The sequence below is a fragment of the Podarcis cretensis genome (assembly GCF_951804945.1).
Source record: "Podarcis cretensis genome assembly, chromosome: 10".
NCBI classification, from domain to species: domain Eukaryota; kingdom Metazoa; phylum Chordata; class Lepidosauria; order Squamata; family Lacertidae; genus Podarcis; species Podarcis cretensis.
This window is the reverse complement of record NC_137179.1, coordinates 75733865-75747458: the sequence shown is the minus strand read 5'-3', so window position 1 is coordinate 75747458 and position 13594 is coordinate 75733865. Positions and strand designations below refer to the sequence as shown.

The window sequence follows — 13594 nt, the reverse complement described above, 5'->3', positions numbered from 1 at the left end:
AGACAAGAACTTTCAGATGGAGACTGAAAGACTATCTTCTAGACGATCAGAAAATTGCGGAAAATGCCCGGAAAAAATTGACAGATTACTTTGCGGACAATTGCGGTAAAGGAACAAAGGTCAATGTAATATGGGATGCAAGTAAGGCAGTAATAAGAGGATACTTTATCCAACAGAATGCAATTAAAAATAGGAACAGAGAGAAAAATAAAGAGGAAATTCTAAAACAGATAATGGTAAACGAACAAAAATTATCCCAAAAACCTAACTGCCAAAAAGCAAAAGAAAGAATAAAAATTTTACAAGCTCAGTTTGCTACAATAATAAACAGAGAGGTGGAGTGGAACATCAAAAAATTAAGACAAAAAAATTTTGAATTTTCGAACAAATCAGGCAAATGGCTTGCCTGGCAAATTAAAAAAAGGAAGGAACAGGGTACAATAAATAAAATAATAGTGGGGGGGGGAGAAAGAACTGACCCCAAAGGAATTAGGAGTGAGTTCATCAACTACTATAGAAGTCTGTATAAGAATAAAGAGAGAGCTGGTCTAAGGAGGATAGAGAGATTTCTGAAGGATAAAAGGGTGCAGAAAATCTCAACAGAGGAAAAGCAACGATTGAACATACCAATTGGAAATGAGGAGATAGAGGAAGTAATTAAAGATTTAAAGAGGGGTAAAGCACCAGGTCCTGATGGATTCACTGCTGGTTATTACAAAGAGATGAAATCTGTTTTAGTGAAACCTCTGAAAGAGACTATGAATAACATTTTTAAAAAAGGAGAAATCCCAGAGACTTGGAAAGAGACATATATTACGTTTATCCCCAAACAGGATGCAGATTTAACTCAAGTTAAAAATTATAGACCAATTTCACTATTAAATACAGATTATAAAATATTTGCAGGAATTCTTGCAAGAAGGTTGAAGAATTTGTTATCAGAAATTATTCATAAGGACCAGGCGGGATTTCTGCCAGGTCGGCAGATGAGAGACAACACAAGAAACATAATTAATATGCTAGAATACCTATCTGTTAGGATTGACAAACAAGTTATAATGATGTTCGTGGATGCTGAGAAGGCATTCGATAATGTGATATGGGACTTCATGTTGAAAAACCTGGAACACATGGATGTGGGTAACGATTTCTTTAATGGGGTAAAAGCAATATACACAGAGCAGAAGGCCAAACTGATTATAAATAGTACGGTGACAGAAGAGATAAAGATACAGAAAGGAACAAGACAGGGTTGTCCACTCTCCCCGCTACTATTTATAATAGTATTAGAAGTCCTCTTGAACTCAATAAGACAAAATGGAAGAATAAAAGGAGTGTCATTAGGACAGAACGTGTATAAAACTAAAGCCTTTGCTGACGACGTGGTAATAATGACAGAAGAACCAACAACTGCAATAGAAGAAATATTAAAGGAAATAGAACAATTTGGAGAACTAGCAGGCTTTAAATTAAATAAGACAAAAACGAAAATGATAGGTAAAAATGTGGACCCAAAGACAATAGAAACAATTCAACAGCAATCGCAGATAGAGGTGGTCAAAAAAGTCAAATATCTCGGTATTTGGTTAACACCTAAAAATATAGACATATTCAAAAACAACTACGAGCCGATGTGGAGGGAAATAAGGAAAGATCTGGAAAAATGGGGAGGGCTGAAACTGTCATTTTGGGGAAGGATTAATACAATTAAGATGAATGTCCTATCAAGGCTAATGTTTCTATTCCAGACCATTCCTATAATCAAGGGGAGCCGAATCTTTTAAAGAGTGGCAAAGAATACTTTCAAGATACATATGGCAGGGCAAAAAACCTAGAATTCAGTTTAAATTACTGACAGATATAAAGGAAAGGGGGGGCTTTGCCCTGCCAGATTTGAAACTATATTATGAGGCTTCATGCCTCTGCTGGATAAAAGATTGGGTAAAGTTGGTGAATACGGAGCTACTCGATTTGGAGGGCTTCGATAATAGGTTCTGCTGGCATGCCTATCTATGGAAGAACAAAAGGAAAGTACATAAGGGATTTGAAAATCATATTTTTAGAGGGCCGCTAATTGAAATATGGGAAAAATATAAAAATTTGTTAGAGCCGAAAACACCACATTGGCTATCACCTCTTGAAGTAATGAGTATAAAGGCTATTAATATGAGAAGCAACTGGGCAACATATAGGTAAAGGTAAAGGTAAAGGTACCCCTGCCCGTACGGGCCAGTCTTGACAGACTCTGGGGTTGTGCGCCCATCTCACTTAAGAGGCCAGGGGCCAGCGCTGTCCGGAGACACTTCCGGGTCACGTGGCCAGCGTGACATCGCTGCTCTGGCGAGCCAGAGCCGCACACGGAAACGCCATTTACCTTCCCGCTGGTAAGCGGTCCCTATTTATCTACTTGCACCCGGAGGTGCTTTCGAACTGCTAGGTTGGCAGGCGCTGGGACCGAGCAGCGGGAGCGCACCCCGCCGCAGGGATTCGAACCGCCGACCTTTCGATCGGCAAGCCCTAGGCGCTGAGGCTTTAACCCACAGCGCCACCTGCGTCCCGGGCAACATATAACCAGCTATTAATTAAGGTTGATGGGAAATGGAAGTTAAAACCGTATGAGCAAGTAAAGGAGCATGTTTATGACTGGCTACATCATTTTCAGGTGAATCAGATGTTTAGTAAAGATATTAAAGAAAGGGGTTATGCAGATAAAGATTCTAAATTCCAGACGGAGATAATAATTAATGAAGTGAAAATCATATCTAAAATGTATAGGATGTTGCTAGACTGGAACTTAGGTGATGAGGAAGTCAAATCAGTGATGATCCGCTGGGCAAAGGATATAGGTCATAGTATACAATTTGAAGACTGGGAAAAACTTTGGAAGGATGGGTTAAATTTTACGGCGTGTATAACGATAAAGGAAAATGTCATGAAGATGTTCTATAGGTGATATCTAACACCTATGAAATTATCGAAAATGTATAAGGTGGACAACAAGTGCTGGAAATGTAAAGATAAAGAGGGCTCCTTCTACCATATGTGGTGGGAGTGTGGAAGGGTGAAACAGTTTTGGGAGAAAATATACATTGAACTAAAGAAGATCTTAAAATATACGTTCATAAAGAAATCAGAAATTTTCCTACTAGGGATATTAGGGCAAGAGATAAAAAAGGAAGATCGTAGACTAGTATACTATGCAGTTACAGCAGCAAGGGTAGTACTAGCCCAGAAGTGGAAACAGCAGGAAATACCAACGGTGGAGGAGTGGAGATCTAAGCTGTTGGACTACGCAGAGTTGGATAAATTAACAGGAAAAGTTAGGTATATAAGAGACCAAGTGTTCATCAAGGATTGGGGAAAATACGTAGATTATCTGGAATGTGAGGGACAAACAATGCTAAAGGGATTCAGAGACGCACTGTGAAAGACTATGAGTTATTGTGTAAAGCAAATAGGAGACAGGGATAGGTACAATGACAATATAAGCAAAGAAATGCATAATCTTAATTATCGCTTCGAATGATTTATGGACAAGCTGAAGGAAGTCTTGAAAGGGATGGCTATGTAATATTGTTGATGTGAAAGTTACAATTTTGTGTATTTTTTTTATCTTCTCTTTTTTGTGTATTTCTTCTTCTTTCTTTTTTGTGTATCTTTTCTTTCTTACATGTGTGTTAGTCTTCATTTTCTTTCATGGAACCAATTAATAAAAAGAACGGTGGACATTGCAGAATAAAAAAAAAAAAGTGGTCATTAAATTCCTATCTCACAAGTAACAGGTGTGAGAGAGCAGAGGGAGGGAACTTTCACTGGTTGGTGATGAAGTTTTAGTAGAGTTTAAAAACAATTAATTGTACCTAAATTCTGTTTTTATCACTGCAGCCAAGTGACCGCCAAAGCCGCCCTGACCTGCCATGTTCCATAATGCTAGGAAAGGTAGCGATTCTGTGTACAAAGACTATGCAAAGCGATGACTCAGATGCACACTGAGACTTACGATGTATACATAAAATTCAGCCTTCCCTTTTTGCAAAAAAGCAAGTGCAGCTCTGCAATGACTATCAATTGTGCATCTGCTGCATCGCTGAGGCAGATGGCGCATGGATGGCGCTCCCTTCCTAAGGGTTACAATTGACACCAGCCATTGAAATGGGAACTGTGTCACCTAAAAATATCAGCTGAGGGGGAGGAATCAGCTGTCCTATCATCTTCCTCTTTTTTGAAAGGCATACGCCATGGCCTTGCCAATAATGATCTCACTATTTCACATCCCATCTGAACCCCAACCTGCTGTCATAAACAGCAGGAGAAATGCTAATTGACTGAAAGAAGGAAGGACTCAAGGGCTGGGCTTTGTCATATTATTTCCAAAGATGATGTAATGTTGCATTAATAGGAATAATCACTGCCACCAATCCTCAAATAAAGCCAGCTCTTCATTAATGAACAGACACTGCCTCTAGTCCTGCACATTAAAACAGAGAGGATGGTGAATAGCTGCCCTGGGTGCCCATGGCAACATATTCCATATAGGAGCCACTAAGATGTCCTTGATGAGTCCCTTCCTTTAGAGCTAATGGCACAAAGGTAATGATCCAAAGCATTGTTTTTAGTCAGCCTGTGATTAATTAGAAAATGCATTGGGCTTTGGCCATTAAAGCTTCATTTGTTCATGTTAATCAAAATCAGGGAAGGAGATTCAGGCTCCATTATTCCAAGGCTGTGTCCTTCTTCCTGCTTTAATATATTAGCTACAACACACATTTCAAACAGGTACTAGTCCAAACATATGTTCTACAACAGTTTCTCATTATCTTTTCACAAATTATGAGGAGCAAAATCCAAGGAGCTGCAGGAATAATAAAGCTGGGTGGGTTAAAAAAAGAGTTTTTATCATTTTTTAAAGAAATATCTCTGGGTAGGCAATTTCTAGTAATAATTTCCCCCAGGTGGGACTTTCTAGTGTGAAATATAATAGACAGTAAAAGGTAGCGAATCCATTATAAAAGGAAAATATGGAAAAACACCCAATGCTTTTCTTTTTATTGAACAATTCAATATACTTCATAGGAACACAGAAAGCTGCCTGATACCAAGTCTGTCTAGTAGTTCATTTAGCTAGACTAGAAATGGGTCTGGGGTCCTAGGAAGAGGTTTTTCTCACCATCTTCTACTTGACTATGCCAGAGATTGAACCTGGGACCTTCTGCATGAAAAACATCTGCTCTGCCACTGAACTTCCATCCCACCTACAAAGGTGTGCCCCTCTTTTCCCTACTGCAGGAGTTGGTCTAAGTCAAAGATGGGGAATTTGTAGCCTTCCACGGAACTCCATCTCCCATCAGCCCCCACCAACATAGCCAATGTCAAGGTGATGATGGGAGTTGTAGTCCCACAGCACTGGAAGGCCCCTAGATTAGAGGGTGTGCAGCCATGGGGCGCTGACTCACAGAGAGCATGACACCTCTGGATCAGCCTGGCCAGCATTTGCAGATGTAGCTCCTATCCTCAGGGACCCTGGGACAGAGAATACCCTCTCCCAGACCAGATTTGGATATAGCTCTCCGCCTCAGTACTGTTGGCACTTTTAGGTAGGAGCCATCTCCAGCCACCCCCAGAGACATCAAGGCTTGAACTATTCAAAGCTGGGACCTGTTGGTGTGAAGCATGTGCTCCAACACTGAGCCCCTCCCCAGATAGCAGCATGAAAATCCGTCCAAAGACTTGGGATCATGAGAATTGAATTTAAAAAAGAGGCCCCAGAATCAGAAGATGGGGATCTATTACTCATATACAAAGCCAAGGGCAACTGTTGAAGACGTGAGCAGATCACCCCAAACAGCAGGATTTTAACTCACTGGGCCATCAGTGAACACCTTTATACTCTGAACAACTTTCATCCAATAAATACCAATTAAAAGGCACGTTAACCTCTGGCAGTCTAGAGGTCAGGCCTCTCGGATCGCATTCTGCCAGAATGCTGCAATGCTGTCACAACCAAGCCCAACTGACCTAACTTACAGTGCCATTCAATACCCTTTGATCAATACACGCTTTTTTATTTGAAAAGCCTTCAAAAGGGCTTTATGTGGGCAGATAAAATGAAGCTAAGGAACCAGGCTTCCAATTGCGAGCCATTCCCATCAGCGTTTTGTATTCTAACCACATGAGAAATTCAATAGCCCCTCTGCAACGAAGCTGCAAATACAAGAGCAGCCTCAACACACCATTCAGGTGTCAACCAGCTGATGATATAAGAGAGTAGCTTGTGTTATTGTAGCTGGTCTGATTTCCCATCGCCAAGACTGAAGCGATGCTGCTTATCTCCTGTAATCTGAGCAATATATTACGGTTCTCAAGTGGGACGCCAATGCTGGCCTGCGCATGCTTCGGCTATGAAGTCTGCATAACTAGAGTAAACTACTGGACTATGAAATGTGCCCATCCTATTTGTCTGACATTTCCAGGATTCAGAACATGACAGCACGTTGTCTCCTTTTCAGTTCCATGCCATCTATATTGCGGCAGCAGGAGAAAGAAAAACCTTTACGCATCTGTCTGGCCACCCACAGTATACATCTAAAACACTATTATGACACTTGGACAGTCACAGCTTCCCTCAAGAGTGTCCCGGGTACTAAAGTTTGTTTAAGTGTGCTGAGAGTTGTTAAGAGACACCTGCTCCCCTCACACTTGTGGGTGCAAATGAGCTCTTAGTGTACATATACATGGACTTCCTTTCTGCCATGTGGTTTGTTTGAGTATTTCTTAACTTCCATGTCCCAAAAAATTATAATGACGGTGTCCAGTAAAACTACCATGCATAGTAGTGTCACCAGTGGCAGAGGAAGGGGGGGTGCGAGCCACCCCCGGGTGTCATCACTGAGGGGGGTGACAAAAATATGAGTGTGTTGTTTTTTTTAAAAAAAATGGGCTCACAAAACCTTTTAGTTCAGTCAACAATGTAACGAAACGTGGCTGGCACTGGGCACTTACCGTGGGGCCTGCTACGTGCCCAAGCCATGCGTCTCTCCTGGGAGTGACATGGTGGCTTGAAAACCTGCAGGCTCTGCGCTGCCTAAAACAGCAGCATGGGACTTGTGTCTGCCCTCCGCCTCTCCCTCAGCCACCCTACAGCTGAGGGGGAGGCGGCAGAGAGGCTCCACAGAGCGCACCCAACCCCCATGGGTGGCTCGCCCTGCCCCCAGCTGCAGGACGCGCTTGCTGCACCCGGCATCCGCTGAGTGTCACTTGCCTGAAGTCACATGGGGAGAAAGACAAAAGGGGTCATTTGGGGGCTTCAGCAAAGTACTATATTTCAGCCCCATAAGCATATTACCTTCAGCAAGTCAAATAATGCACTTTCATTTTCTACAAAATGGCACACACTCACAGGAGGTGTTCACCTAGGATACCATCTCAGCCCACTAGCTTGTATCTGATGTGCAAAGTGGCAAGCCATGCTTTCCTCTACCTTCCCTCCATGCTTCAAGGCAAACAATCAAGAACTTCCAGAGGTGGACCAGTGTGAAACAGTGTGAAACAGTAACTGAGCATGTTGGGTTTAATTATGGCAGACCAGATTCAAATCCCTGCTCAGGCCTGAGGGTCTTTAGGTGGCCTTGGGCAAGTTGCCCTTTCTGGGATTGATTCGTTTTAAAGGAGGGGTGTTGTGAGGTTAATGCATGACTGAATGTGTGTGTCCCAGAGTTCTCAGTGGCAATAGGCTCCCAAAACAGTAGGGCAGATAAAGCAGGGAAGATGCTCTACCATGCTGTGGCAGTGCCATCCCAGCCGCAGGTATAAACTAGGGCAGATGTTCTAGATCAATGGGTGGCCAATAAGGTGCCCTCCATATGTTGTGGGCTATAACCCCCATCCCTGCCTAGGGCTGATGGACACTGTCTGGAAGGTACCACATGAGCAACATCGACTCTGGACACGGAGTAGCCATTGTTCTAAGCAGCTTGTGTGCATGCCAAAGCCATTTTGCTTCAAAAAGGGGAAATGCTGTTGTGTGTCAACTGATATGTGTTGTTGTTGCAATAAATATAGCAATGCTAAAGTATAAAAATATAGCTGCAGCAGATGCTCTTCTTCAGATGCAGAGCCCTTCTGCCATTTAGTATGGGAATAGATTCAGGAGCCCAGTGGAATCAGGCCAAAGAGCCACCCAGACAAGCAACTGGTCCTCATGGGGCAAAGCAGACACCTCTCAAGCTGGATCCGCAAACAGGACAGCAGCCACAGCCGCACTCTTCTCCCTTCCCTTCCCAGCAAGTGAGAAGTACCCGGCCCCTGACAGGGGAGGAAGAAGATAAACAGATCCTCCGTGAATTGGTCTACATCCTCCCTGAAAGCCATCCAAGTTGGTAGCAATCCCTACACTGAGGGGAATCTGAATCTTACTGAGAATCTTAGCACACCAGCAACAAGCTAACAAACCTCTCAGACTGCAATCAGAAAGAGAAGCCAAAGGGAGCCCCAAACCGACTAAGGAAGGGTGGGTGGAAAAGGACCCCTTCCAGCCTCCCTGGAGCATGCAAGTGCCACCCATGGGAGAAAGGGCCTTTCTCTTGCTCAGCTCTTCCTTATCCATATTCCCAGCATTCCTTCCCTTTAGCCAAGAAAAACAGCCTGGGGCAGGGCTATGGAGATAAGGGGGAGGGGTAGTCCCAAAGGGAGCTGGATTAGCACTCATTTAAATGTGCATCTCTACTTTCTCCCATATAAGTGAATGGTTGCTGTTTGTTCCTGTGGAGAAAAGAGAGGGGCACTGGGGCACTCACCCAGACCCTGGGGGATGCCACTCTCACTGGCAAGAATTTACCCAGCAAGGGATGATGGCAGTGGTCCTTGCAATATTAGGGCATATTGAATTTTTCAGCTTTCCAATTCCCAGAATGAGGGGTGCTAAAAAGTTGTAACATGACTTGGGAATTCAAAATATATTTGGGTTAAATCAATATAATTTAGTTTGGCTTGGTAAGTAAAATGTGTGTAAAATTGCATAGAAATCATTACAAATGATTGCCAAGTGTTTCCAGTTGTTTGTTTGTATTACACTGGCGGAGGAAGGGGGTGTGGTAGGTGTGGTCACCCCGGGTGTCATCCCTGAGGGAGGGTTACATCGCTGCACCGCCCCCCTGGGATGCTCGCCCCGCCCAGCAGGCGGCTCACCCCGCCCCCAGGGGTATAGCATGTGTGCCGCACCGGGTGCCGGAGCAGCTATCTCCACCTCTGTTGTATTATGTGACATTTTCAGAAAGTAAAATTACAATTTTGGGGTTTTCCAAAGGCAGTTTATGTGCTTCTTCATCAAACGTAGACTTACCAAACTAAATGTTGCCAGTCACAAAAATAATAGCAGACAGGAATTCCTCACACCCAAAAACAAAATTTTTAAGATCCCCTCACTGTAGAAATTTGCAAAAATTAAGTTTCATTCCCTAAAATGACACACCCTGTTACAATATGCAAGGCGACTGTAGGTTGTCTATGTGTTGGCTTGCCTTTGAAAAGGGTCTAAAAGCAACCTGGTCAAGACTGGCCACCACACTCTGCCTTGTCAGCTGCACCATCTTCCAGTCTATTTCTGGGCTGGTTTTAACCTTTGAACCCCCAGACACCTTGGAGACTGCTTATCTGAAGGATCACTCCCTTCCGCCTGTGCTGGTTCTGGACGCAAAGGTCCAAGGTGCTTCTCCCAGTGCCCCCCCCCCAAGTGAGACTTCATGGGCAGCTACTAGAGAAGACTGACTAGCACCTAGGCTGCGTTCCCCCTAAGTCCAGCAAAACTTTTAGTTTATTCACCCTGGATTTTTATGGGACCTTTCAAGGACTTAAAAAGATTTGAAGCTCTGCTTGGTTTTATTTTGAAATGTTAAGACGTGAGTCTGATGTTACTGATCTTTCCTTGCTGCAATATGTTCCATTGCAATTGCATTTTTAATTGCTCATATTGCATTTCAGTCATTTCTCTGTATGCCACCCAGAAAATGCTAGCTATGCGGTGGTACAGAAACACAGTTCATAAAATGTGAAGCCTTCCCTTCACAAGAGCACCACAGTGATGCGCGTAATGTCTCCCATGACATGAATTGCCCATTTTGTTATTAAAAGCCATCTTCCTAGACCTTTCCCTTGGGCCAGGAATATAATATCCGTATTGCAGGAGTCTGGGAGTATAAAGAGATTCTATTAGTGAATCTCACTGCTAAATGAATTATGGAAACATTGTAAAGAGAAAACTATTTAGAGAAGTGTTGGAATGAGATGGGAACTAGGAAGATAAATAGACAATTTTGCTCAGTTTTTACAGCACATTGGAAAGGAGTCAGGAGCAAAAGGAAAAGAGTTAGGCAGGATTTTCTCTTCGCTGAAATGTGCATGCCTTTCATAATGCTCAGTGCTCATCCCAGCTAAACACATTTCCAAAGAAGAAAGTCATACTGAGTTCAATGGGACTTGCTTCCTAGTAAATATAATTTGTATTGGAGGCCTTAGGGTTGGTCCACAAATGCATATTCATCACTTGGTGACTAGCTAAGCTACCAAGGGTCAAATGCCACTTTCACAATATAGTCACATTGGGTACAAAAGGCAACAATTCCAAATACAGTGGTACCTCAGGTTACAGACGCTTCAGGTTACATACGCTTCAGGTTACAGACTCCACTAACCCAGAAATAGTACCTCAGGTTAAGAACTTTGCTTCAGGATGTGAACAGAAATCGTGCTCCGGTGACGCGGCGGCAGCGGGAGGCCCCATTATCTAAAGTGGTACCTCAGGTTAAGAACAGTTTCAGGTTAAGAACGGACCTCCGGAACGAATTAAGTACATAACCAGAGGTACCACTGTATGTGTTAATTAACTGACCAACTGCTTAGAGGTTTCGTTATCATCCAGTGGTATACAAATTTTGTATGTATGTGGAAGGAAGGGACGCGGGTGGCACTGTGGGTTAAACCACATAGCCTAGGACTTGCCAATCAGAAGGTCGGTGGTTCGAATCCCCGCGACGGGGTGAGCTCCCGTTGCTCGGTCCCTGCTCCTGCCAACCTACCAGTTCAAAAGCACGTCAAAGTGCAAGTAGATAACTAGGTACCACTCCAGCAGGAAGGTAAACAGCGTTTCCGTGCGCTGCTCTGGTTCGCCAGAAGCGGCTTAGTCATGCTGGCCACATGACCCGGAAGCTGTACGCCGGCTCCCTCGGCCAATAAAGCGAGATGAGCGCTGCAACCCCAGAGTCAGTCACGACTGGACCCAATGGTCAGGGGTCCCTTTACTTTCACCTTATGTGGAAGGGAGGGAGGGAGGGAGGAATCAGGCTAGAGGACCCATCCAGTCCAGCATCCTGTTCTCTCAGGGGCCAACCAGATGCCTGTGGAAATCCAGGGAGCAGGAAAACACCAGAATCTCTGTTCTACCTTTGACTGTTTCTTGGAAATGGCTCCCTTCCTCACTAGAGGAGTTAATGCAATAATCTCAAGCCATTATCACCAATCTGCTACTGTAGATTGTATGGTATGGCTACTTATTTTATTTTGTAAAATTTATATACCTGTAAAAAAACCACACACCCTCAAACCAGTTTACAAAGAGATAAAATAATTAATAGAGAAAAATTCACAACCATACTTTAAAACCTACAAAAATTAAAATACTAAGACTTCAGCTTTCTCCGCATTTGGGCAGACTTGTCTATTAAGAATGTTTTCAGCAGGGGCCAAAAAGAGTCCAGTCAAGCTGCTTGTTGAAGCTCTAATGGTCACTGACTGTGTCTTTGCTTCTCTTTGCCACTTAGCTTCCACCTCCATAGCTTTCTCACTTATGTGCCTGCCAGATAAGATTTCCCTTCATGCATGGGACATAGTGGGCTTGAGTCTAGGAAAGCCTCTACCATACTAGATGTGTTGGTGTTTAAGGTGCCACCATACCTTCCTCTTGGTTTGTGCTTTTCTATGGAGTCACTGGAGTCCAGCGAGCTTAAAATAGCTTGAATGCTGGTTCTGCAGTGGAGCTTGGCTGTGGATCAGGCAGCTCAAGAAGAGAAGGAACTGAGAATGACTTAACACTTCTACACTCATTTCAATTCATATTCCTTGAAGGACAGGCTCACGTCAACAGCACGATCTCTACTACTGCTACTCCTAGAGGTGCAACCAGTAAAACTATGCTATACTACACCGACCACTGAAGACGAAAGCGGCGGGTCAGTAAACTGCACACTCATTTGCCTAAGCTATGCACAAAGGCATCCCACATTGTCTGGGTAGTCTTTCAGGGGCACAACTTAGCTATCCAATTAGTTCAACATATACAATAATTGGGGAAGTGATTGTGGCAGACGGGCAAAAGACAGACCAGCCCCTCCAGGCGGGGGTTTTATGGCAGGTGTATTTATTGGCATTAAGGGTGTCTATACCATCCTGCTTTAGTCTGTTTAGTTAGTTTGCTTCTACAGCATTACTGTTCGGAGGGGCTAAAGTGCAATAAAATGGGACAGAAATAAACCAGAACACTTGTGGTATAATAAGTTATGGGGGGTTCAGCAGAAAGTTAGGGATCCTCATTGACTGAAAAGGAAGCAGTGTGACCGTCCCCAAACCTTCGCAGGCACAAGCAGTGATGAAAGTCAGGTCACCTGTGATTGCCCCCAAAGCATCATGAATACCAATCACCTTGAACGTGCAACAGGAAGGCCATTTGGAGAGGCCCACAGATGTCTTACTTGTACAGCAATAGCATCCATCCCAGCTCCCTTGTCCCCCCATCACTGAGACTGAGGCCCAAGCACCTGCTCCTCCAAGCATCATCTGCAGTGCATTGCAAACCATTCTTGCCATTACTGGGTTTTGCACTGGCAGAGAGGGCTCCTTCTGCAGATTTAAACAGGCCAAGCCCAGAAGGCAACCATTTAAAGAACCATAGAAAACACTGAGAAAGCAACACACTGCTGGCTGCTTGTTATGACAGCCGCTGATAAATAGAAAGACAAACCATCAGTAAATTTAATAGAGTATTTAGTAATGGACATAAAAGTTGTTCTTCTCCGCTTGACCTTTGCTAACCACTCAAAGTGCCAGGAGGCCATTAGTCTACGGCAGCAAATGCCAAGTTCCAGGAGACCATTTCTAGCACCATCAGAAAGCAGAGATCAATATGTATATACTGCCCTGCCATTTGCAACCCTCTCCATCCCCTGCAAAGGGAGGGCTGGGAAGGAGGATTAATTCAACGCTTGGAAAAGCTCAGGACTGAAATTATTCCAGATGGCAAAAAAAAGAGTGAAAGATGCAAAAGAAATGTATAATCTGGGGAATTCAAGCCCACCGGCTTTGTTTTAATAAAAGCAAATGAACAGAAAGTCACACCCTTCCAGGATTCAGCCTCCTTGGCAGAACTTTGAAGAGTGGGTCAGTAGGTCCACATGTTGTGGGCAGTGCCTGAAACCCACACACCCCCACCCCACCCCCCACCCCGAGATAGGCAGGTCTTGCATGATCATTAGGTGCTCCATGCAGCCCCCCCCCCCCCCGAGATGGCAGCCTCTGGTTGCTAACACCATCATCTGCGAAAGGCACTCTG

General features: G+C 43.9%; 1 protein-coding gene across 2 annotated transcripts in view; it reads right to left on the bottom strand.

Moving 5' to 3' along the window:
• The window catches only part of FRMD4A (FERM domain containing 4A), a 434151-nt gene that overhangs the window by 419152 nt on the left and 1405 nt on the right, over positions 1 to 13594 (bottom strand). The window lies entirely within an intron of this gene.